Source organism: Crinia signifera, chromosome 8 (genome assembly GCF_055691185.1).
Source record: "Crinia signifera chromosome 8, ASM5569118v1, whole genome shotgun sequence".
In the NCBI taxonomy this organism is placed as follows: domain Eukaryota; kingdom Metazoa; phylum Chordata; class Amphibia; order Anura; family Myobatrachidae; genus Crinia; species Crinia signifera.
This window is the reverse complement of record NC_139224.1, coordinates 73822770-73845808: the sequence shown is the minus strand read 5'-3', so window position 1 is coordinate 73845808 and position 23039 is coordinate 73822770. Positions and strand designations below refer to the sequence as shown.

General features: G+C 41.6%; 24 non-coding genes and 7 pseudogenes across 24 annotated transcripts; all 31 read right to left on the bottom strand.

The window, feature by feature from the left end:
* Positions 1–327: 327 nt before the first annotated feature.
* On the bottom strand, positions 328–446 carry LOC146029501 (5S ribosomal RNA; annotated as a pseudogene).
* A 347-nt stretch (positions 447–793) lies between these two features.
* On the bottom strand, positions 794–912 carry LOC146029373 (5S ribosomal RNA; annotated as a pseudogene).
* A 345-nt stretch (positions 913–1257) lies between these two features.
* Positions 1258–1376, bottom strand: LOC146027659 (5S ribosomal RNA). The gene has a single exon (XR_014455049.1). It is a non-coding gene; the product is annotated as a 5S ribosomal RNA (ribosomal RNA).
* Positions 1377–1721: 345 nt separating this feature from the next.
* LOC146027641 (5S ribosomal RNA) lies at positions 1722–1840 on the bottom strand. Its single transcript, XR_014455031.1, has one exon. It is a non-coding gene; the product is annotated as a 5S ribosomal RNA (ribosomal RNA).
* A 348-nt stretch (positions 1841–2188) lies between these two features.
* LOC146032705 (5S ribosomal RNA) lies at positions 2189–2307 on the bottom strand. Its single transcript, XR_014458128.1, has one exon. It is a non-coding gene; the product is annotated as a 5S ribosomal RNA (ribosomal RNA).
* Positions 2308–2652: 345 nt separating this feature from the next.
* LOC146034502 (5S ribosomal RNA) lies at positions 2653–2771 on the bottom strand. The gene has a single exon (XR_014459907.1). It is a non-coding gene; the product is annotated as a 5S ribosomal RNA (ribosomal RNA).
* Positions 2772–3116: 345 nt separating this feature from the next.
* LOC146027615 (5S ribosomal RNA) lies at positions 3117–3234 on the bottom strand. The gene has a single exon (XR_014455008.1). It is a non-coding gene; the product is annotated as a 5S ribosomal RNA (ribosomal RNA).
* A 345-nt stretch (positions 3235–3579) lies between these two features.
* On the bottom strand, positions 3580–3698 carry LOC146034343 (5S ribosomal RNA). The gene has a single exon (XR_014459750.1). It is a non-coding gene; the product is annotated as a 5S ribosomal RNA (ribosomal RNA).
* A 345-nt stretch (positions 3699–4043) lies between these two features.
* On the bottom strand, positions 4044–4162 carry LOC146030900 (5S ribosomal RNA). The gene has a single exon (XR_014456382.1). It is a non-coding gene; the product is annotated as a 5S ribosomal RNA (ribosomal RNA).
* Positions 4163–4505: 343 nt separating this feature from the next.
* Positions 4506–4624, bottom strand: LOC146030271 (5S ribosomal RNA). The gene has a single exon (XR_014455769.1). It is a non-coding gene; the product is annotated as a 5S ribosomal RNA (ribosomal RNA).
* A 345-nt stretch (positions 4625–4969) lies between these two features.
* Positions 4970–5088, bottom strand: LOC146033707 (5S ribosomal RNA). The gene has a single exon (XR_014459115.1). It is a non-coding gene; the product is annotated as a 5S ribosomal RNA (ribosomal RNA).
* Positions 5089–12377: 7289 nt separating this feature from the next.
* LOC146034538 (5S ribosomal RNA) lies at positions 12378–12496 on the bottom strand. The gene has a single exon (XR_014459942.1). It is a non-coding gene; the product is annotated as a 5S ribosomal RNA (ribosomal RNA).
* A 345-nt stretch (positions 12497–12841) lies between these two features.
* LOC146033832 (5S ribosomal RNA) lies at positions 12842–12960 on the bottom strand. Its single transcript, XR_014459241.1, has one exon. It is a non-coding gene; the product is annotated as a 5S ribosomal RNA (ribosomal RNA).
* A 345-nt stretch (positions 12961–13305) lies between these two features.
* On the bottom strand, positions 13306–13424 carry LOC146031542 (5S ribosomal RNA). The gene has a single exon (XR_014457007.1). It is a non-coding gene; the product is annotated as a 5S ribosomal RNA (ribosomal RNA).
* A 343-nt stretch (positions 13425–13767) lies between these two features.
* Positions 13768–13886, bottom strand: LOC146031364 (5S ribosomal RNA). Its single transcript, XR_014456832.1, has one exon. It is a non-coding gene; the product is annotated as a 5S ribosomal RNA (ribosomal RNA).
* A 345-nt stretch (positions 13887–14231) lies between these two features.
* Positions 14232–14350, bottom strand: LOC146034194 (5S ribosomal RNA). Its single transcript, XR_014459600.1, has one exon. It is a non-coding gene; the product is annotated as a 5S ribosomal RNA (ribosomal RNA).
* Positions 14351–14695: 345 nt separating this feature from the next.
* On the bottom strand, positions 14696–14814 carry LOC146029743 (5S ribosomal RNA; annotated as a pseudogene).
* Positions 14815–15159: 345 nt separating this feature from the next.
* LOC146027471 (5S ribosomal RNA) lies at positions 15160–15278 on the bottom strand. Its single transcript, XR_014454871.1, has one exon. It is a non-coding gene; the product is annotated as a 5S ribosomal RNA (ribosomal RNA).
* A 345-nt stretch (positions 15279–15623) lies between these two features.
* Positions 15624–15742, bottom strand: LOC146034193 (5S ribosomal RNA). Its single transcript, XR_014459599.1, has one exon. It is a non-coding gene; the product is annotated as a 5S ribosomal RNA (ribosomal RNA).
* A 345-nt stretch (positions 15743–16087) lies between these two features.
* On the bottom strand, positions 16088–16206 carry LOC146029628 (5S ribosomal RNA; annotated as a pseudogene).
* A 345-nt stretch (positions 16207–16551) lies between these two features.
* On the bottom strand, positions 16552–16670 carry LOC146028365 (5S ribosomal RNA; annotated as a pseudogene).
* Positions 16671–17618: 948 nt separating this feature from the next.
* On the bottom strand, positions 17619–17737 carry LOC146034793 (5S ribosomal RNA). Its single transcript, XR_014460197.1, has one exon. It is a non-coding gene; the product is annotated as a 5S ribosomal RNA (ribosomal RNA).
* A 346-nt stretch (positions 17738–18083) lies between these two features.
* LOC146029805 (5S ribosomal RNA) lies at positions 18084–18193 on the bottom strand (annotated as a pseudogene).
* A 346-nt stretch (positions 18194–18539) lies between these two features.
* Positions 18540–18658, bottom strand: LOC146027640 (5S ribosomal RNA). The gene has a single exon (XR_014455030.1). It is a non-coding gene; the product is annotated as a 5S ribosomal RNA (ribosomal RNA).
* Positions 18659–19004: 346 nt separating this feature from the next.
* Positions 19005–19123, bottom strand: LOC146032704 (5S ribosomal RNA). The gene has a single exon (XR_014458126.1). It is a non-coding gene; the product is annotated as a 5S ribosomal RNA (ribosomal RNA).
* Positions 19124–19469: 346 nt separating this feature from the next.
* Positions 19470–19588, bottom strand: LOC146033237 (5S ribosomal RNA). Its single transcript, XR_014458647.1, has one exon. It is a non-coding gene; the product is annotated as a 5S ribosomal RNA (ribosomal RNA).
* A 345-nt stretch (positions 19589–19933) lies between these two features.
* On the bottom strand, positions 19934–20052 carry LOC146027531 (5S ribosomal RNA). The gene has a single exon (XR_014454929.1). It is a non-coding gene; the product is annotated as a 5S ribosomal RNA (ribosomal RNA).
* Positions 20053–20398: 346 nt separating this feature from the next.
* LOC146029185 (5S ribosomal RNA) lies at positions 20399–20520 on the bottom strand (annotated as a pseudogene).
* A 345-nt stretch (positions 20521–20865) lies between these two features.
* Positions 20866–20984, bottom strand: LOC146033236 (5S ribosomal RNA). The gene has a single exon (XR_014458646.1). It is a non-coding gene; the product is annotated as a 5S ribosomal RNA (ribosomal RNA).
* A 345-nt stretch (positions 20985–21329) lies between these two features.
* Positions 21330–21448, bottom strand: LOC146027444 (5S ribosomal RNA). The gene has a single exon (XR_014454846.1). It is a non-coding gene; the product is annotated as a 5S ribosomal RNA (ribosomal RNA).
* Positions 21449–21793: 345 nt separating this feature from the next.
* LOC146027443 (5S ribosomal RNA) lies at positions 21794–21912 on the bottom strand. The gene has a single exon (XR_014454845.1). It is a non-coding gene; the product is annotated as a 5S ribosomal RNA (ribosomal RNA).
* Positions 21913–23039: the final 1127 nt, after the last annotated feature.

Genomic DNA, 23039 nt, shown 5'->3' with positions numbered 1-23039 from the left:
TTTTGCCCTCTTCTACTTCTATAACCAGGTAAGCTAATAAAAAAGTTTCCTAACTGTTTTGGCTTACAGAAAAAAATCATGTGTTGGTAATGTAAAAAGACCTACAGGACATGATATTAGCAGGTGGTCTCAAATAAAACTACTAAAGAGGCTCAACAATGTTTAGCTGCCAAAAGCAGTTGGAATTGGGCCTAAACAGTGTGGTAAGTTTTTAGGTGATGTCTATTGTGTCTGTTTGACCTCTCCCAAATGTCTGTACTGGCAATAAAAAAAAGTTTCCAATTTAAATAGCTAGAGAATAAAAACAATTTGCCAGTAATGGGAAAAAACATACAGCACCTGGCGTTTCCATGTGGTCTGCTACCCAAGTACTAACCAGGCCCATCACTGCTTAGCTTCAAAGAACAGACGAGATTGGGCGTATCCAATGTGGTATGGCTGTAGGTGAGATACAGGCAATTTTTTGCCCCCTTCTACTTCTATAACCAGGTAAGCTAATAAAAAAGTTTCCTAACTGTTTTGGCTTACTGAAAAAAATCATGTGTTGGTAATGTAAAAAGACCTACAGGACATGATATAAGCAGGTGGTCTCAAATTAAACTACTAAAGAGGCTCAACACTGTTTAGCTGCCAAAAGCAGTTGGAATTGGGCCTAAACAGTGTGGTAAGTTTTTAGGTGATGGCTATTGTGTCTGTTTGACCTCTCCCAAATGTTTCTGTATTGGCAATAAAAATAAAAAGTTTCCAATTTAAATAGCTAGAGAATAAAAACAATTTGCCAGTAATGGGAAAAAACATACAGCAACTGGTGTTCCCATGTGGTCTCCCACCCAAATACTAACCAGGCCCATCACTACTTAGCTTCAAAGAACAGACGAGATTGGGCGTATCCAATGTGGTATGGCTGTAGGTGAAATATTGGCACTTTTTTGCCCTCTTCTACTTCTATAACCAGGAAAGCTAATAAAAAAGGTTCCTAACTATATTGGCTTACTGAAAAAAATCATGTGTTGGTAATGTAAAAAGACCTACAGGACATAATATTAGCAGGTGGTCTCAAATTAAACTATTAAAAAGGCTCAACACTGTTTAGCTGCCAAAAGCAGTTGGAATTGGGCCGAAACAGTGTGGTAAGTCTTTAGGTGATGGCTATTGTGTCTGTTTGACCTCTCCCAAATGTCTGTATTGGCAATAAAAAGAAAAAGTTTCCAATTTAAATAGCTAGAGAATAAAAACAATTTGCCAGTAATGGGAAAAAACCTACAGCACCTGGTGTTCCCATGTGGTCTCCCACCCAAGTACTAACCACGCCCAACACTGCTTAGCTTTGAAGATCGGACGAGATTGGGCGTATCCAGTGTGGTATGGCTGTAGGAGAGATACAGGCACTTTTTTGCCCTCTTCTACTTCTATAACCAGTTAAGCTAATAAAAAAGTTTCCTAACTGTTTTGGCTTATTGAAAAAAAATCATGTGTTGGTAATGTAAAAAGACCTACAGGACATGATATAAGCAGGTGGTCTCAAATTAAACTACTAAAGAGGCTCAACAATGTTTAGCTGCCAAAAGAAGTTGCAATTGGGCCTAAACAGTGTGGTAAGTTTTTAGGTATGGCTATTTTGTCTGTTTGACCTCTCCCAAATGTCTGTATTGGCAATAAAAATAAAAAGTTTCCAAATTAAATAGCTAGAGAATAAAAACAATTTGCCAGTAATGGGAAAAAACCTACAGCACCTGGTGTTCCCATGTGGTCTCCCACCCAAGTACTAACCAGGCACAACACTGCTTAGCTTTGAAGATCGGACGAGATTGGGCGTATCCAATGTGGTATGGCTGTAGGTGAAATACAGGCACTTTTTTGCCCTCTTCTACTTCTATAACCAGGTAAGCTAATAAAAAAGTTTCCTAACTGTTTTGGCTTACTGAAAAAAAAAATCATGTGTTGGTAATGTAAAAAGACCTACAGGACATGATATAAGCAGGTGGTCTCAAATTAAACTACTAAAGAGGCTCAACAATGTTTAGCTGCCAAAATCAGAGTGAATTGGGCCTAAAAAGTGTGGTAAGTTTTTAGGTGATGGCTATTGTGTCTGTTTGACCTCTCCCAAATGTCTGTATTGGCAATAAAAATAAAAAGTTTCCAATTTAAATAGCTAGAGAATAAAAACAATTTGCCAGTAATGGGAAAAAACCTACAGCACCTGGGGTTCCCATGTGGTCTCCCACCCAAGTACTAACCAGGCCCAACACTGCTTAGCTTCCAAGATCAGACGAGATTGGGCGTGTCCAATGTGGTATGGATGTAGGTGGGATACAGGCACTTTTTTGCCCTCTTCTACTTCTATAACCATGTAAGCTAATAAAAAAGTTTCCTAACTGTTTTGGCTTATTGAAAAAAAATCATGTGTTGGTAATGTAAAAAGACCTACAGGACATGATATAAGCAGGTGGTCTCAAATTAAACTACTAAAGAGGCTCAACAATGTTTAGCTGCCAAAAGCAGTTGCAATTGGGCCTAAACAGTGTGGTAAGTTTTTAGCTATGGCTATTGTGTCTGTTTGACCTCTCCCAAATGTCTGTATTGGCAATAAAAATAAAAAGTTTCCAATTTAAATAGCTAGTGAATAAAAACAATTTGCCAGTAATGAGAAAAAACCTACAGCACATGGTGTTCCTATGTGGTCTCCCACCCAAGTACTAAACAGGCCCAACACTGCTTAGCTTCCAAGATCAGACGAGATTGGGCGTATCCAATGTGGTATGGCTGTAGGTGAGACACAGGCACTTTTTTGCCCTCTTCTACTTCTATAACCAGGTAAGGTAATAAAAAAGTTTCCTAACTGTTTTGGCTTACTGAAAAAAATCATGTGTTGGTAATGTAAAAAGACCTACAGGACATAATATTAGCAGGTGGTCTCAAATTAAACTACTAAAGAGGCTCAACACTGTTTAGCTGCCAAAAGCAGTTGGAATTGGGCCAAAACAGTGTGGTAAGTTTTTAGGTGATGGCTATTGTGTCTGTTTGACCTCTCCCAAATGTCTGTATTGGCAATAAAAAGAAAAAGTTTCCAATTTAAATAGCTAGAGAATAAAAACAATTTGCCAGTAATGGGAAAAAACCTACAGCGCCTGGTGTTCCCATGTGGTCTCCCACCCAAGTACTAACCAGGCCCAAAACTGCTTAGCTTCCAAATCGGATGAGATTGGGCGTATCCAATGTGGTATGGCTGTAGGTGTGATACAGGCACTTTTTTGCCCTCTTCTACTTCTATAACCAGGTAAGCTAATAAAAAAGTTTCCTAACCTTTTTGGCTTACAGAAAAAAATCATGTGTTGGTAATGTAAAAAGACCTACAGGACATGATATTAGCAGGTGTTCTCAAATTAAACTATTAAAGAGGCTCAACACTGTTTAGCTGCCAAAAACAGTTGGAATTGGGCCTAAACAGTGTGGTAAGTTTTTAGGTGATGGCTATTGTGTCTGTTTGACCTCTCCCAAATGTCTGTATTGGCAATAAAAAGAAAAAGTTTCCAATTTAAATAGCTAGAGAATAAAAACAATTTGCCAGTAATGGGAAAAAACCTACAGCACCTGGTGTTCCCATGTGGTCTCCCACCCAAGTACTAACCAGGCCCCACACTGCTTAGCTTCCAAGATCAGACGAGATTGGGAGTATACAAAGTGATATGGCTGTAAGTGAGATACAGGCACTTTTTTGCCCTCTTCTACTTCTAAAACCAGGTAAGCTAATAAAAAAGTTTCCTAACTGTATCGGCTTACTGAAAAAAATCATGTGTTGGTAATGTAAAAAGACCTACAGGACATGATATTAGCAGGTGGTCTCAAATTAAACTACTAAAGAGGCTCAACACTGTTTAGCTGCCAAAAGCAGTTGGAATTGGGCCTAAACAGTGTAGTAAGTCTTTAGGTGATGGCTATTGTGTCTGTTTGACCTCTCCCAAATGTCTGTATTGGCAATAAAAAGAAAAAGTTTCCAATTTAAATAGCTAGAGAATAAAAACAATTTGCCAGTAATGGGAAAAAACCTACAGCACCTGGTGTTCCCATGTGGTCTCCCACCCAAGTACTAACCAGGCCCAACACTGCTTAGCTTCCAAGATCGGACGAGATTGGGTGTATCCAAAGTGGTATTGCTGTAGGTGAGATACAGGCACTTTTTTGCCCTCTTCTACTTCTAAAACCAGGTAAGCTAATAAAAAAGTTTCCTAACTGTATTTGCTTACTGAAAAAAATCATGTGTTGGTAATGTAAAAAGACCTACAGGACATGATATTAGCAGGTGGTCTCAAATTAAACTACTAAAGAGGCTCAACACTGTTTAGCTGCCAAAAGCAGTTGGAATTGGGCCTAAACAGTGTGGTAAGTCTTTAGGTGATGGCTATTGTGTCTGTTTGACCTCTCCCAAATGTCTGTACTGGCAATAAAAAAAAAGTTTCCAATTTAAATAGCTAGAGAATAAAAACAATTTGCCAGTAATGGGAAAAAACCTACAGCACCTGGTGTTCCCATGTGGTCTCCCACCCAAGTACTAACCAGGCCCAACACTGCTTAGCTTCCAAGATCAGACGAGATTGGGCGTATCCAATGTGGTATGGCTGTAGGTGGGATACAGGCACTATTTTGCCCTCTTCTACTTCTATAACCAGGTAAGCTAATAAAAAAGTTTCCTAACTGTATTGGCTTACTGAAAAAAATCAGGTGTTGGTAATGTAAAAAGACCTACAGGACATGATATTAGCAGGTGGTCTCAAATTAAACTACTAAAGAGGCTCAACACTGTTTAGCTGCCAAAAGCAGTTGGAATTGGGCCTAAACAGTGTGGTAAGTCTTTAGGTGATGGCTATTGTGTCTGTTTGACCTCTCCCAAATGTCTGTATTGGCAATAAAAAGAAAAAGTTTCCAATTTAAATAGCTAGAGAATAAAAACAATTTGCCAGTAATGGGAAAAAACCTACAGCACCTGGTGTTCCCATGTGGTCTCCCACCCAAGTACTAACCAGGCCCAAAACTGCTTAGCTTCCAAGATCGGACAAGATTGGGCGTATCCAATGTGGTATGGCTGTAGGTGGGATACAGGCACTTTTTTGCCCTCTTCTACTTCTATAACCAGGTAAGCTAATAGAAAAGTTTCCTAACTGTTTTGGCTTACAGAAAAAAATCAGGTGTTGGTAATGTAAAAAGACCTACAGGACATGATATTAGCAGGTGGTCTCAAATTAAACTACTAAAGAGGCTCGTTAAGACCGTTAGGGGACATGCGGGGCGGGACCACGGCAGCGCGGGAGTGAGGAGGTAGCAGGTGAGCTCCCTGGAGAAAATCCTGCATGTAATATGAGCCTGGACCTGCCTGTTTGATTGCTGCCCACCGGGAGAACCACAAGTTTAGTCCCTTACCTCCCCTCCCTCTGTCCTCTTGCTGGGGGCTGCGGTTACGAGGAGATCCTGTGGCGGTGGAGAGCGAGGCTGAGACGCTGGACGCCGGCAGTGAGGGCGCAGGTGGTGACGTGGTGCAATTGCGTGGCGCCTGCCGGGTGACGAGGCGGACAGACGCCAGCGCGGCTGACACGGGGGAGAAGCCCGAGCTGCTGACAAGTGCCTGAGGCGCCAGCCGGGTGAAGAGGCGGCTGGACGCCAGTGTCACGGATACGGGGGAGCAGCTCGAGGTACCGACGCGAGTCTGAGGCGCCTGCCGGGTGAAGAGACGGCTGGACGCCGAAGACAAGACTGCGGGGGTGAGCCCAGAAACGCCTTGAGAGTGCATAGCCACAGGAGAGGAGAGTGCCAGAAGCGGCGTACGCCAGTGTTGCGGGCCGGGTGAAGAGACGGCCTGCCGCCTGTGCAAACGCTGAGGAGGAGAGCCCAGCATACTCCAGCAGAACCAGCAGTGGGGTGATCCATGGTCGCAGACTGGGTGAAGAGACGGCCTGTGCTGGATTGAGGTCAGCCCAGCATTTCTGACAATTATCCACAAGGTGTCTCCTGTAGGCTCCAAAAGACCAGGTGAGCCTGTGATCCCCGGGAGAACCCCGACGGTGAATAAAGGTGAGATCTGCCTAAACTGGATATAACTGACTGTATGAAATTAAGGATCTCCAGGTCAAAGACAGACTTGCCCTTTTGATGTGACTTTTTGTTGATTAAAGACAGTGGATAATTCATATACTGCCCTCTGAACGGCCTTGGTAGAAAAGGAAAACTGTTTGCCCCGAAATTCCTTTTTTCATAGCAGTCAGTAAAAAAATAGTAGGAACTGCTGATAAACTCAGACTCAATCTTTGGCTCTGACTACTCTCAATAAAAGCCGCCTTTCTCGCCCCTTTATAAGTGTAAGTTCACTCCCCGGCCCGAGAGAGTCCTGGACACTGTTAAAAAAAAATAAAAACTAAAAAACATTCTATGAGCAAAATGGGTAAGACAGGCAACGCAGCAGCCGCAGCCAGGCTGGAAAAATTCTCCCGTTCCCAAACCACCACTAGGGCACAAACCCCGACTAGTACTCCTGTTTCAACTCCAGTAAAATGCAGTGAACACCAAGATACTCCTGATATCACACTGCAGCAGGTACTGGAGGCGATTAGGGGAAGCGAGCAGAGATTAACAGATAAAATAACGGACATACAGACAGACGTGACCTGCCTAAGACAAGATCTAAAGGTGGTGCAAGGTCAAATCAGCGAAGCTGAAGATCGTATCTCTAAACTCGAGGACAGTAATAATGTTCTGGTAACAAAAGTGGATGGCATCTCCGCCCAAGTACGAGATATGAAAAATAAAATATCAGATCTGGAAGGGAGGTGTCGAAGAAATAATGTAAGGGTGGTGGGTATGCCGGAGCGGGAAGAGGGAGCTAATCCTTTATTGTTCATGGAGAAATGGTTTAAGGAAAAACTTGGAAGGGACACTTTCACCCCATTTTTCTCCATTGAGCGAGCACACAGAGTCCCTTCAAGACCCTTGCCTCCGGGTGCCCCTCCCCGTACAATAATAATAAAAATGCTGCACTTCTCTGATCGGGACAATCTTCTGCAGGCAGCACGAGTAAAGGGCCCACTGGAGCATAATGGGACAAGGATCTCAATTTTTCCCGACTTCGCAATCGATGTACAAAAGGAAAGGGCTAAATACTCAGAAGTGAAGCGAAGGCTACGGGAGCATGAACTGAAGTATTCCATGATGTACCCAGCCAAGTTGAGGGTGGTGGCGAGAGGGGAAACAATATTCTTTTCCAACCCACAAGAGGCCGCGAGATGGGTGGATAAATGGGTCCCGGGGGCACAACAGCTTGCGGGCTCGGAGTTGAAAAAATAATACTAAAACTCCAGGGAGCTCAACGCACGATGGTGGTCTGGAATTAGAGCCCAAACAGAAGGAAGGGTAGAGGGTAAGGGAATAGGTATGCCACAAAAGGGGATGGTATACAGGGTGGGGGGTGGGGGGGGAGGGGGGGTGGGTAGTTATATGTTAAGTGTGTGTATGTGTCCAGTGCTGAAAAGAAATTATAGGAGGAGGAAAATAAAAAAAAAAGCGTAAATATGGTGAAAATACTTGCATGGAATATTAGAGGTGCAAATGACAAGATAAAGAGATCTCTGATCATGAACCAGGTAAAACAATACAATCCTGACATCACATGCCTGGTAGAAACCCATTTAGTGGGCAATAAATTAAAATCACTTAAAAAAACGTGGGTTGGCCAGACTTTTCATGCCCCCTTCTCCACAGGATCAAGGGGTGTATCGATTCTGATTAAGAGATCTCTTCCCTTTGTCATGAACAGAGTCAAAATTGATGTATTGGGTCGCTATATATTTTTGGAATGTGTGGTTCACTCTTTACAATTGTATTTACTAGCAGTGTATGTCCCCCCCCCCCCGTTTTCTTATGACATAATGTCCGAAGCAGTGGACTTCATTTCCGTCTCCCCGGACCTACCGGTGATCTGCATTGGAGATTTTAACAACATTATGGATATACACCTGGATAGGTGGAGCAGATCATCGGTGGGGACGGGTAGAGGGAATGGAGGCTTTGACTCATATATACAAAATTTAGGCTGGGTAGAAGCATGGAGAGAAAAACATCCAGGAGATAAGCAGTTCTCATGCTTCTCCGCTTCATATCACTCTTTCTCAAGGATCGACCTGGCACTGGTCTCTAGAAGATTAATGACCAGAGTTAAAACTGTTGAATATTTAACAAGAGGGATATCAGACCATTCTCCAATAATGTTGGATTTGAACAATGATAAAGAAGTGGGCACTGTTTTTTGGAGATTTGACACCAGGTGGCTGGAGAAAATAGATATTTTGGATGGATTGAAGGAGAAATGGCTTGAGTTCTGGGAAATAAACAAGGGCTCAGCTCCCTTGTATGTGGTATGGGATGCCTTTAAGGCATATTTAAGAGGGTTACTAAAGAAAGAAATCAGCGGTGTAAAAAGGAAAGGTAGGAGTAAACTAACTGAATTAGAAAAAAAATGTAGAGAGCTGGAGATAGTGTATTTGGGTAATACCACAGAAGATAATAAAAATGCATGGTTAATAGCTCAGGGGGAGTGGTTAGATGGGCTAAAGGAAGAAAACGTTAGAAGGCTACGATATAACTCATTTACAACTTATACTAGCTCGGATAGATCTGGGAGGTTTTTGGCGTATCTCGCGCAGGCCGATAGCCCCTTAACAACAATCACGAGAATAGTGGACGCCTCGGGGAAATTGGTCGACGAAGGGGGGGATATATTAAATGTCTTCAGAGATTATTTTGCAAAAACTTATGAATCTAGCCCACTTCATAACCCAGTAGATACTGTTAACTTTATTAAGAATATAAATCTCCCTACGATATCTGCCGAGGGCAAAAAGGATTTGGATGCCTTAATAACACTACAGGAGATTAAAGAGGCAATTAACTCCCTGCCAAATGGCAAAGCTCCTAGTCTGGACGGTATACCTGGGGAGATTTATAAGAAATATGCGGAGGTATTGGCCCCAATGTTATTGGAGACACTTAATTACAGCTTTGAAGAAGATAAGCTCCCTGCGTCTATGCAGGAGGCAAAGATAGTAGTGATCTTAAAAGAAGGTAAAAACCCCATGTTAGTGGAATCCTACCGTCCAATATCATTAATTTCGGTTGAAGCTAAAATTTTGGCCAAGGTCCTCGCAACAAGACTGAACCGTTACATTGCAGAAATCGTGCATAGTGATCAGACGGGCTTTATGCCAGGAAAATCAACTTCTCTGAACTTGCGTAAACTCTTTGTACATCTGCAGATTCCCAGAGAACAGGATCCGTGCCCAGTGGTGGTGTCGCTCGATGCGGTCAAAGCTTTTGACACGGTCGAGTGGCACTACCTCTGGGCGGTTATGAGGGCGTTTGGGCTGGGTCCAGGCTTTATTAAATGGGTGCAGCTAATGTACGTGGATCCTAAAGCCAGGATGGCAATCAATGGGAGTATTTCTCAGCCTTTTCCCCTGTATAGAGGAACTAGACAGGGGTGTCCCCTGTCCCCCAGCCTCTTTGCGCTGGCGATAGAGCCTTTGGCTTGCTTCTTGCGTAACCATCCTGAGCTGGTGGGGTTCGGCACAAGAGACAGCACGGAGGTGGTGTCCTTGTATGCCGACGACCTATTAATATTTTTGGCTGACGGAGCCAAGGCAATACCTGTGGCCCTGGAAGAAATTGAGAACTTTGGTGACCACTCTGGATTCAGGGTGAATTGGGGGAAATCTTGTGTTCTCCCGATAAACCCTGGGACCATAGAAAAACTGCCCCCTAACTTACCCCTCAAATATGTCAATACCTTTAAATACCTGGGAGTTTGGATAGCACGGGACCCAAGAGAATTTGCGGGGCTAAACCTGGAACCTTTGATGGCACACCTGGCTGTAAAATTAAAACAATGGGCTAGACTACCACTGACAACGGTAGGAAGAGTAAATCTCTTGAAGATGTCAATACTACCCAAGTTCCTTTATATAATGCAGCATTCTCCCTGTTATATAGGGGATGCATTCTTTAGGAAAGTAAACAGTCTGTTCTCTTCTTTTGTATGGAACAACTCGCGTCCAAGAATAAAGCTCCAAACCTTAATGAGGAAGAGGGAGGAAGGGGGAATGTCCCTTCCAGACCTTAAAATGTATTATTTATCAGGGCAAATAAGAGCTTTAGCTGGGTGGAGGACTGGAGATGAGGAAAACAGTAGGATAATGAAAATGATTAAATCAGAGAGAAAGGAAAATACTCCTATGCAAAAATTAATAACGGGACAAACGAGCAAACAGGACCCCCCAGCGGTTACGCAGGCGATGAGAGTCTGGAAAGAAGCAAATAAAATCTTGAAATTTAAAAAAATGGAGGTAGATCACCCTTTAAATGATTTCAGTAGGCTAGCCGGGTTAAAAGCACTCCAGGTCGATAAGGTGTGGGGACCATATAGTATTACAACGGTTAGTCAATTATTTGTGAATAAAGATTTAAAGCCCTTTACTCAGCTTCAGGAAGAATATAATGTCCCCTCAACACAATTTTTTAGATACATCCAACTGAGGAGGGCCCTGTATATACAATTTAGAGGCAACCCCCCGGAATTTGGGATTTCCCCAGTTAAAAATTAATGGCAGGTAATAGTGACTGTAAAATTGCTAAAATCTATAGTCAGCTTATGAGGGAGAAGAATGAAGGTAGCCTTCCACAATTGAGGGAAAAATGGGAGGAAGATATTGGTCCTATGGAGGATACAGAATGGGATAGTGCATTGTCAGCAGTCTATCAGTGTACAAATTCAATTAGGGTACATCAAGTCCAATTGTATATACTACATAGAGTGTATTTAACTGCGGTGAAGTTGGTGAAATTCGGGGGAAGAACCTCGGACAATTGTCCAAAATGTAATAACGCTGTTGGGACATTCTATCATTTGATATGGGAATGCTGCGCAGTACAGGGGTTTTGGGATAGAGTAAAAAATACCCTGGTGAACTTGGGGATAAACGAGAACAGTCTCACGCCTGGATGTTGTTTGATAAACATTAATACTGCTAGTGTAACAAAATGGGAGGATAGGGTGTTCGTCATGAATTCCTGTGCAATAGCCAAAGTCATAATAGCCAGAACATGGATGGCAAAGGAAGCTCCGGAGTATGAGAAATGGAAGGCATTGATGGATTATACGGTATCACATGAGAAGCACCTTTACAATAATAGAAACACAATAAATAAATTTTATAAAATATGGCACAGATGGTTGATGAAGTGATCTATTAATATGATCCATACCTGAACACTGAGTGGAGGGAAAGGGTAAGGGATTTGTCACTTTTTTTTTTTTTTTTTTTAGGAGCAGGCACTAGGGAAGCGGGAGGGGGGGGGTGGGGGGGGATGTGAGAAAAGAATAGGGTGGGCGGTTTTGAGGAAATAGATTCAGGATTAGGGAGTGTGGGGGAATGGGTAGGGAGGGTAGGGTAGGGTGGGTAATAGGGAGGGGGGTAAGTTAGGGATTAAAGGGGGTATGTGGAGTAATGATTAGAAGGGCACTCGGATTGAGGGTGGGAATGGAGGGGGATGAAACTGAGAAGCAATCATCTATAGAATATAAGAGGAAGATATAAATGCACTTTTGAATGATAAAAGAAAAGAATGATCACTCTCGTTATTAAGTAGTATCAAGTCTGTATAATCCAAAGTGAAAGCGAAGGGGTAGATGGAGGAGAAGGGAAGGGAAGGGAAAAGAAAAGGAAAAAAGGAAAGGGGAGAAAAAGGAGAGAAGGTTTCCGAACATGTTCTATAAAGTTATCGAAAATGGTCATGCTACAGGAGAAGGAATAAACAATGGCAATTAGACAAAGGAAAAAAAAAAAAAAAAAAGAAATAGGGGTATAATGAGATCAGTACTGGACGTGTAGTGTTGCTGTGTGTGTGCCTGATTTTATTGCGAAGTGTAGGATACAGAAATAATGTATGGATAGGAATTGAAATTTTTGGGGAGCGGATACAGTAGATTATAGCTGTCGAAAAAACGGTTAATATCCATTGTTATTTTTTTTTGTTTGTGGCATATGGCTATTTCTGTATCAAATGTATGAGAAAATGTATGAATTGTATGTTTGCATTGTAAGTAAATGTGTATCTCTTTTTGCAAAATTTAATAAAAAAAATAAAGAAGTTAAAAAAAAAAGAGGCTCAACACTGTTTAGCTGCCAAAAGCAGTTGGAATTGGGCCTAAACAGTGTGGTAAGTCTTTAGGTGATGGCTATTGTGTCTGTTTGACCTCTCCCAAATGTCTATACTGGCAATAAAAAAAAAGTTTCCAATTTAAATAGCTAGAGAATAAAAACAATTTGCCAGTAATGGGAAAAAACCTACAGCACCTGGTGTTCCCATGTGGTCTCCCACCCAAGTACTAACCAGGCCCAACACTGTTTAGCTTCCAAGATCAGACGAGATTGGGCGTATCCAAAGTGATATGGCTGCAAGTGAGATACAGGCACTTTTTTGCCCTCTTCTACTTCTATAACCAGGTAAGCTAATAAAAAAGTTTCCTAACTGTATTGGCTTACTGAAAAAAATCAGGTGTTGGTAATGTAAAAAGACCTACAGGACATGATATTAGCAGGTTGTCTCAAATTAAACTACTAAAGAGGCTCAACACTGTTTAGCTGCCAAAAGCAGTTGGAATTGGGCCTAAACAGTGTGGTAAGTCTTTAGGTGATGGCTATTGTGTCTGTTTGACCTCTCCCAAATGTCTGTATTGGCAATAAAAAGAAAAAGTTTCCAATTTAAATAGCTAGAGAATAAAAACAATTTGCCAGTAATGGGAAAAAACCTACAGCACCTGGTGTTCCCATGTGGTCTCCCACCCAAGTACTAACCAGGCCCAACACTGTTTAGCTTCCAAGATCAGACGAGATTGGGCGTATCCAAAGTGATATGGCTGTAAGTGAGATACAGGCACTTTTTTGCCCTCTTCTACTTCTATAACCAGGTAAGCTAATAAAAAAGTTTCCTAACTGTATTGGCTTACTGAAAAAAATCAGGTGTTGGTAATGTAAAAAGACCTACAGGACATGATATTAGCAGGTGGTCTCAAATTAAACTACTAAAGAGGCTCAACACTGTTTAGCTGCCAAAAGCAGTTGGAATTGGGCCTAAACAGTGTGGTAAGTCTTTAGGTGATGGCTATTGTGTCTGTTTGACCTCTCCCAAATGTCTGTATTGGCAATAAAAAGAAAAAGTTTCCAATTTAAATAGCTAGAGAATAAAAACAATTTGCCAGTAATGGGAAAAAACCTACAGCACCTGGTGTTCCCATGTGGTCTCCCACCCAAGCACTAACCAGGCCCAACACTGCTTAGCTTCCAAGATCGGACGAGATTGGGTGCATCCAAAGTGGTATGGCTGTAGGTGAGATACAGGCACTTTTTTGCCCTCTTCTACTTCTATAACCAGGTAAGCTAATAAAAAAGGTTCCTGACTATATTGGCTTACTGAAAAAAATCATATGTTGGTAATGTAAAAAGACCTACAGGACATAATATTAGCAGGTGGTCTCAAATTAAACTACTAAAGAGGCGCAACACTGTTTAGCTGCCAAAAGCAGTTGGAATTGGGCCTAAACAGTGTGATAAGTTTTTAGGTGATGGCTATTGTGTCTGTTTGACCTCTCCCAAATGTCTGTACTGGCAATAAAAAAAAAGTTACCAATTTAAATAGCTAGAGAATAAAAACAATTTGCCAGTAATGGGAAAAAACCTACAGCACCTGGTGTTCCCATGTGGTCTCCCACCCAAGTACTAACCAGGCCCAACACTGCTTAGCTTCCAAGATCAGACGAGATTGGGCGTATCCAATGTGGTATGGCAGTAGGTAAGATACAGGCACTATTTTGCCCTCTTCTACTTCTATAACCAGGTAAGCTAATAAAAAAGTTTCCTAACTGTATTGGCTTACTGAAAAAAATCAGGTGTTGGTAATGTAAAAAGACCTACAGGACATGATATTAGCAGGTGGTCTCAAATTAAACTACTAAAGAGGCTCAACACTGTTTAGCTGCCAAAAGCAGTTGGAATTGGGCCTAAACAGTGTGGTAAGTCTTTAGGTGATGGCTATTGTGTCTGTTTGACCTCTCCCAAATGTCTGTATTGGCAATAAAAAGAAAAAGTTTCCAATTTAAATAGCTAGAGAATAAAAACAATTTGCCAGTAATGGGAAAAAACCTACGGCACCTGGTGTTCCCATGTGGTCTCCCACCTTAGTACTAACCAGTCCCAACACTGCTTAGCTTCCAAGATCGGACGAGATTGGGCGTATCCAATGTGGTATGGCTGTAGGTGGGATACATGCACTTTTTTGCCCTCTTCTACTTCTATAACCAGGTAAGCTAATATAAAAGTTTCCTAACTGTTTTGGCTTACAGAAAAAAATCATGTGTTGGTAATGTAAAAAAAAACTACAGGACATGATATTAGCAGGTGGTCTCAAATTAAACTACTAAAGAGGCGCAACACTGTTTAGCTGCCAAAAGCAGTTGGAATTGGGCCTAAACAGTGTGATAAGTTTTTAGGTGATGGCTATTGTGTCTGTTTGACCTCTCCCAAATGCCTGTACCGGCAATAAAAAAAAAGTTTCCAATTTAAATAGCTAGAGAATAAAAACAATTTGCCAGTAATGGGAAAAAAACATACAGCACCTGGTGTTCCCATGTGGTCTCCTACCCAAGTACTAAGCAGGCCCATCACTGCTTAGCTTTAAAGAACAGACAAGATTGGGCGTATCCAATGTGCTATGGCTGTAGGTGAGATTCAGGCACTTTTTTGCCCCCTTCTACTTCTATTACCAGGAAAGCTAATAATAAAGTTTCCTAACTGTTTTGGCTTACTGAAAAAAATCATGTGTTGGTAATGTAAAAAGACCTACAGGACATGATATAAGCTGGTGGTCTCAAATTAAACTACTAAAGAGGCTCAACAATGTTGAGCTGCCAAAAGCAGTTGGAATTGGGCCTGAACAGTGTGGTAAGTTTTTAGGTGATGGCTATTGTGTCTGTTTGACCTCTCCCAAATGTCTGTATTGGCAATAAAAAGAAAAAGTTTCCAATTTAAATAGCTAGAGAATAAAAACAATTTGCCAGTAATGGGAAAAAACCTACAGCACCTGGTGTTCCCATGTGGAATCCCACCTAAGTACTAACCAGGCCCAACACTGCTTAGCTTCCAAGATCAGAAAAGATTGGGTGTATCCAATGTGGTATGGCAGTAGGTGAAATACAGGCACTTTTTTGCCCTCTTCTACTTCTATAACCAGGTAAGCTAATAAAAAAGGTTCCTAACTGTATTGGCTTACTGAAAAAAATCAGGTGTTGGTAATGTAAAAAGACCTACAGGACATGATATTAGCAGGTGGTCTCAAATTAAACTACTAAAGAGGCTCAACACTGTTTAGCTGCCAAAAGCAGTTGGAATTGGGCCTAAACAGTGTGGTAAGTCTTTAGGTGATGGCTATTGTGTCTGTTTGACCTCTCCCAAATGTCTGTATTGGCAATAAAAAGAAAAAGTTTCCAATTTAAATAGCTAGAGAATAAAAACAATTTGCCAGTAATGGGAAAAAACCTACGGCACCTGGTGTTCCCATGTGGTCTCCCACCTTAGTACTAACCAGTCCCAACACTGCTTAGCTTCCAAGATCGGACGAGATTGGGCGTATCCAATGTGGTATGGCTGTAGGTGGGATACATGCACTTTTTTGCCCTCTTCTACTTCTATAACCAGGTAAGCTAATATAAAAGTTTCCTAACTGTTTTGGCTTACAGAAAAAAATCATGTGTTGGTAATGTAAAAAAAAACTACAGGACATGATATTAGCAGGTGGTCTCAAATTAAACTACTAAAGAGGCGCAACACTGTTTAGCTGCCAAAAGCAGTTGGAATTGGGCCTAAACAGTGTGATAAGTTTTTAGGTGATGGCTATTGTGTCTGTTTGACCTCTCCCAAATGCCTGTACCGGCAATAAAAAAAAAGTTTCCAATTTAAATAGCTAGAGAATAAAAACAATTTGCCAGTAATGGGAAAAAAACATACAGCACCTGGTGTTCCCATGTGGTCTCCTACCCAAGTACTAACCAGGCCCATCACTGCTTAGCTTTAAAGAACAGACAAGATTGGGCGTATCCAATGTGCTATGGCTGTAGGTGAGATTCAGGCACTTTTTTGCCCCCTTCTACTTCTATTACCAGGTAAGCTAATAATAAAGTTTCCTAACTGTTTTGGCTTACTGAAAAAAATCATGTGTTGGTAATGTAAAAAGACCTACAGGACATGATATAAGCTGGTGGTCTCAAATTAAACTACTAAAGAGGCTCAACAATGTTGAGCTGCCAAAAGCAGTTGGAATTGGGCCTGAACAGTGTGGTAAGTTTTTAGGTGATGGCTATTGTGTCTGTTTGACCTCTCCCAAATGTCTGTATTGGCAATAAAAAGAAAAAGTTTCCAATTTAAATAGCTAGAGAATAAAAACAATTTGCCAGTAATGGGAAAAAACCTACAGCACCTGGTGTTCCCATGTGGAATCCCACCTAAGTAGTAACCAGGCCCAACACTGCTTAGCTTCCAAGATCAGAAAAGATTGGGTGTATCCAATGTGGTATGGCAGTAGGTGAAATACAGGCACTTTTTTGCCCTCTTCTACTTCTATAACCAGGTAAGCTAATAAAAAAGGTTCCTAACTATATTGGCTTACTGAAAAAAAATCATGTGTTGGTAATGTAAAAAGACCTACAGGACATGATATAAGCTGGTGGTCTCAATTTAAACTACTAAAGAGGCTCAACAATGTTGAGCTGCCAAAAGCAGTTGGAATTGGGCCTGAACAGTGTGGTAAGTTTTTAGGTGATGGCTATTGTGTCTGTTTGACCTCTCCCAAATGTCTGTATTGGCAATAAAAAGAAAAAGTTTCGGTACTTGTGAGTTAGCTGGGCGTCCGATTTTTTGATTGTATGCCTTAAGTTAAGGCATACAATCAGATGCGATGCGATATCGCATCGCATCGCATCGCATCGCATGCGACCATCGGATGCGATGACCCGATTTTTCCATAGGAATCAATGTTAAAATGGACTGAGTCCATTTTAACATGGAATTCAATGGGAAAAAGGGGTCCTTTTCATACCCCTACTATCCAAGTGGGCATGGAGTTGGATATAAACCTGTGGCGAGCGTAGCGAGCCACCGAGCCCGAAGCGTGGCGAGCGAACGGTATTCCGTGTCCCCTCGCGGGGCTCGCCACGCTTCGGGCTCGGTGGCTCGCTACGCTCGCCACAGGTTTATATCCAACTCCATGCCCACTTGGATAGTAGGGGTATGAAAAGGACCCCTTTTTCCCATTGAATTCCATGTTAAAATGGACTCAGTCCATTTTAACATTGATTCCTATGGAAAAATCGGGTCATCGCATCGCATCGCATCGCATCCGATGGTCGCATGCGATGCGATGCGATGTCCCGATCCGACCCGATTTAAAAATCGGACGCCCGGATAACTCACAAGTACCAAAGTTTCCAATTTAAATAGCTAGAGAATAAAAACAATTTGCCAGTAATGGGAAAAAACCTACAGCACCTGGTGTTCCCATGTGGAATCCCACCTAAGTACTAACCAGGCCCAACACTGCTTAGCTTCCAAGATCAGACAAGATTGGGTGTATCCAATGTGGTATGGCAGTAGGTGAAATACAGGCACTTTTTTGCCCTCTTCTACTTCTATAACCAGGTAAGCTAATAAAAAAGTTTCCTAACTGTTTTGGCTTACTGAAAAAAAATCATGTGTTGGTAATGTAAAAAGACCTACAAGACATGATATAAGCAGGTGGTCTCAAATTAAACTACTAAAGAGGCTCAACAATGTTTAGCTGCCAAAAGCAGTTGGAATTGGGCCTAAACAGTGTGGTAAGTTTTTAGGTGATTGCTATTGTGTCTGTTTGACCTCTCCCAAATGTCTGTATTGGCAATAAAAATAAAAAGTTTCCAATTTAAATAGCTAGTGAATAAAAACAATTTGCCAGTAATGAGAAAATACCTACAGCACATGGTGTTCCTGTTGTGGTCTCCCACCCAAGTACTAACCAGGCCCAACACTGCTTAGCTTCCAAGATCAGGCGTATCCAATGTGGTATGGCTGTAGGTGGGATACATGCACTTTTTTGCCCTCTTCTACTTCTATAACCAGGTAAGCTAATATAAAAGTTTCCTAACTGTTTTGGCTTACAGAAAAAAATTATGTGTTGGTAATGTAAAAAAAAACTACAGGACATGATATTAGCAGGTGGTCTCAAATCAAACTACTAAAGAGGCGCAACACTGTTTAGCTGCCAAAAGCAGTTGGAATTGGGCCGAAACAGTGTGGTAAGTCTTTAGGTGATGGCTATTGTGTCTGTTTGCCCTCTCCCAAATTTCTGTACTGGCAATAAAAAGAAAAAGTTTCCAATTTAAATAGCTAGAGAATAAAAACAATTTGCCAGTAATGGGAAAAAACCTACAGCACCTGGTGTTCCCATGTGGTCTCCCACCCAAGTACTAACCAGGCACAACACTGCTTAGCTTTGAAGATCGGACGAGATTGGGCGTATCCAATGTGGTATGGCTGTAGGTGAGATACAGGCACTTTTTTGCCCCCTTCTACTTCTATAACCAGGTAAGCTAATAAAAAGGTTTCCTAACTGTTTTGGCTTACTGAAAAAAAATCATGTGTTGGTAATGTAAAAAGACCTACAGGACATGATATAAGCAGGTGGTCTAAAATTAAACTACTAAAGAGGCTCAACAATGTTTAGCTGCCAAAAGCAGTTGGAATTGGGCCTAAACAGTGTGGTAAGTTTTTAGGTTATGGCTATTGTGTCTGTTTGACCTCTCCCAAATGTCTGTATTGGCAATAAAAAGAAAAAGTTTCCAATTTAAATAGCTAGAGAATAAAAACAATTTGCCAGTAATGGGAAAAAACCTACAGCACCTGGAGTTCCCATGTGGTCTCCCACCCAAGTACTAACCAGGCCCAACACTGCTTAACTTCCAAGATCGGACGAGATTGGGCATATCCAATGTGCTATGGCTGTAGGTGAGATTCAGGCACTTTTTTGCCCTCTTCTACTTCTATAACCAGGTAAGCTAATAAAAAAGTTTCCTAACTGTTTTGGCTTACTGAAAAAAAATCATGTGTTGGTAATGTAAAAAGACCTACAAGACATGATATAAGCAGGTGGTCTCAAATTAAACTACTAAAGAGGCTCAACACTGTTTAGCTGCCAAATGCAGTTGGAATTGGGCCGAAACAGTGTGGTAAGTCTTTAGGTGATGGCTATTGTGTCTGTTTGACCTCTCCCAAATGTCTGTATTGGCAATAAAAAGAAAAAGTTTCCAATTTAAATAGCTAGAGAATAAAAACAATTTGCCAGTAATGGGAAATAACCTACAGCACCTGGTGTTCCCATGTGGTCTCCCACCCAAGTACTAAGCAGGCCCAACACTGCTTAGCTTCCAAGATCGGACGAGATTGGGCGTATCTAATGTGGTATGGCTGTAGGTGGGATACAGGCACTTTTTTGCCCTCTTCTACTTCTATAACCAGGTAAGCTAATAAAAAAGTTTCCTAACTGTTTTGGCTTACAGAAAAAAATCATGTGTTGGTAATGTAAAAAGACCTACAGGACATGATATTAGCAGGTGGTCTCAAATTAAACTACTAAAGAGGCTCAACACTGTTTAGCTGCCAAAAGCAGTTGGAATTGGGCCTAAACAGTGTGGTAAGTTTTTAGGTGATGGCTATTGTGTCTGTTTGACCTCTCCCAAATGTCTGTATTGGCAATAAAAATAAAAAGTTTCCAATTTAAATAGCTAGAGAATAAAAACAATTTGCCAGTAATGGAAAAAAACCTACAGTACCTGGTGTTCCCATGTGGTCTCCCACCCAAGTACTAACCAGGCCCAACACTGCTTAGCTTCCAAGATCGGACGAGATTGGGCGTATCCAATGTGTTATGGCTGGAGGTGAGATTCAGGCACTTTTTTGCCCTCTTCTACTTCTATAACCAGGTAAGCTAATAAAAAAGTTTCCTAACTGTTTTGGCTTACTGAAAAAAAATCATGTGTTGGTAATGTAAAAAGACCTACAAGACATGATATAAGCAGGTGGTCTCAAATTAAACTACTAAAGAGGCTCAACAATGTTTAGCTGCCAAAAGCAGTTGGAATTGGGCCTAAACAGTGTGGTAAGTTTTTAGGTGATTGCTATTGTGTCTGTTTGACCTCTCCCAAATGTCTGTATTGGCAATAAAAATAAAAAGTTTCCAATTTAAATAGCTAGTGAATAAAAACAATTTGCCAGTAATGAGAAAATACCTACAGCACATGGCGTTCCTGTTGTGGTCTCCCACCCAAGTACTAACCAGGCCCAACACTGCTTAGCTTCCAAGATCAGACGAGATTGGGGGCGTATCCAATGTGGTATGGCTGTAGGTGAGACACAGGCACTTTTTTGCCCTCTTCTACTTCTATAACCAGGTAAGGTAATAAAAAAGTTTCCTAACTGTTTTGGCTTACTGAAAAAAATCATATGTTGGTAATGTAAAAAGACCTACAGGACATAATATAAGCAGGTGGTCTCAAATTAAACTACTAAAGAGGCTCAACACTGTTTAGCTGCCAAAAGCAGTTGGAATTGGGCCGAAACAGTGTGGTAAGTCTTTAGGTGATGGCTATTGTGTCTGTTTGACCTCTCCCAAATGTCTGTATTGGCAATAAAAAGAAAAAGTTTCCAATTTAAATAGCTAGAGAATAAAAACAATTTGCCAGTAATGGGAAATAACCTACAGCACCTGGTGTTCCCATGTGGTCTCCCACCCAAGTACTAAGCAGGCCCAACACTGCTTAGCTTCCAAGATCGGACGAGATTGGGCGTATCTAATGTGGTATGGCTGTAGGTGGGATACAGGCACTTTTTTGCCCTCTTCTACTTCTATAACCAGGTAAGCTAATAAAAAAGTTTCCTAACTGTTTTGGCTTACAGAAAAAAATCATGTGTTGGTAATGTAAAAAGACCTACAGGACATGATATTAGCAGGTGGTCTCAAATTAAACTACTATAGAGGCTCAACACTGTTTAGCTGCCAAAAGCAGTTGGAATTGGGCCGAAACAGTGTGGTAAGTTTTTAGGTGATGGCTATTGTGTCTGTTTGACCTCTCCCAAATGTCTGTATTGGCAATAAAAATAAAAAGTTTCCAATTTAAATAGCTAGAGAATAAAAACAATTTGCCAGTAATGGAAAAAAACCTACAGTACCTGGTGTTCCCATGTGGTCTCCCACCCAAGTACTAACCAGGCCCAACACTGCTTAGCTTCCAAGATCGGACGAGATTGGGCGTATCCAATGTGCTATGGCTGGAGGTGAGATTCAGGCACTTTTTTGCCCTCTTCTACTTCTATAACCAGGTAAGCTAATAAAAAAGTTTCCTAACTGTTTTGGCTTACAGAAAAAAATCATGTGTTGGTAATGTAAAAAGACCTACAGGACATGATATTAGCAGGTGGTCTCAAATTAAACTACTAAAGAGGCTCAACACTGTTTAGCTGCCAAAAGCAGTTGGAATTGGGTCTAAACAGTGTGGTAAGTTTTTAGGTGATGGCTATTGTGTCTGTTTGACCTCTCCCAAATGTCTGTATTGGCAATAAAAATAAAAAGTTTCCAATTTAAATAGCTAGAGAATAAAAACAATTTGCCAGTAATGGAAAAAAACCTACAGTACCTGGTGTTCCCATGTGGTCTCCCACCCAAGTACTAACCAGGCCCAACACTGCTTAGCTTCCAAGATCGGACGAGATTGGGCGTATCCAATGTGCTATGGCTGGAGGTGAGATTCAGGCACTTTTTTGCCCTCTTCTACTTCTATAACCAGGTAAGCTAATAAAAAAGGTTCCTAACTATATTGGCTTACTGAAAAAAATCATGTGTTGGTAATGTAAAAAGACCTACAGGACATAATATTAGCAGGTGGTCTCAAATTAAACTACTAAAGAGGCTCAACACTGTTTAGCTGCCAAAAGCAGTTGGAATTGGGCCGAAACAGTGTGGTAAGTCTTTTTTTTCCATCAATAGATTTTTATTGGTGCAGAAAATTTATATGGGGTACAAAAAAGAAAAAGGGGCATTCCAGGGAGGGAGGGGGGGGGAGGGGGCATGGATAGCAAACATAAGAGGGATTACAAATCAGACATAAATCATAACATATCACTGCGCAGAGTGATCCACATTAAAGGCATAAATACAAACAATACAACACAAACATTGACTTTTACTATACAATGCTGCCCTATAGCCCAGAAATAGTGGACTCTAAGTTATAGGAGGTGGTGGGAGCAGGGCTGCGGGGCTGACTTTGAACTGGGAAGGCATCCGGAGGTTCAATCAGATTGAATTGTGGCGAAATCGGAGTAGTATCAGGTGGTAGGTGACCAGCACCATTACCCTCCGAGGTGTATATAAACCAAGGCAGCCAGCGGGAGTGTGGGGGGGAGGTCTGGAGGGGAGGGGTAGGGCATTGGTTTCCATAAGATAATGGTGGTTAGTCTTCAGGATAACTTTAGGAGGGAAGGGGGGGGGGGTTGTTTCCATTGCTGTGCCTAATTGGCCCGAGCAGCGATGAGGATATGCCCTAGGACATATGTTTTCTGTGTCGGGACATCCCGGGGTTAGATGTGGAACAGGGCGATATGAGGGGAGGGAGTAATAGGCGTCTGGAGGACTGTGGAGGCTAGGTTGAAGACTTCCTCCCAGTACTCCCGGAGTTTTGGGCAGGACCAAAAGATGTGGTATATGTTCCCCACACCGCCACACTGCCTCCAGCACTTATTAGAACAAGAAGGCCAAAAGGTGTGGAGGCGGTCAGGGGTTAGGTAGAGTCTATTGACAAGTTTGATATGCATCTCAGTGTGGTTTAGGCAGCGGGACATTGTGTAGGAAGATAGAAATATTTGACGTCA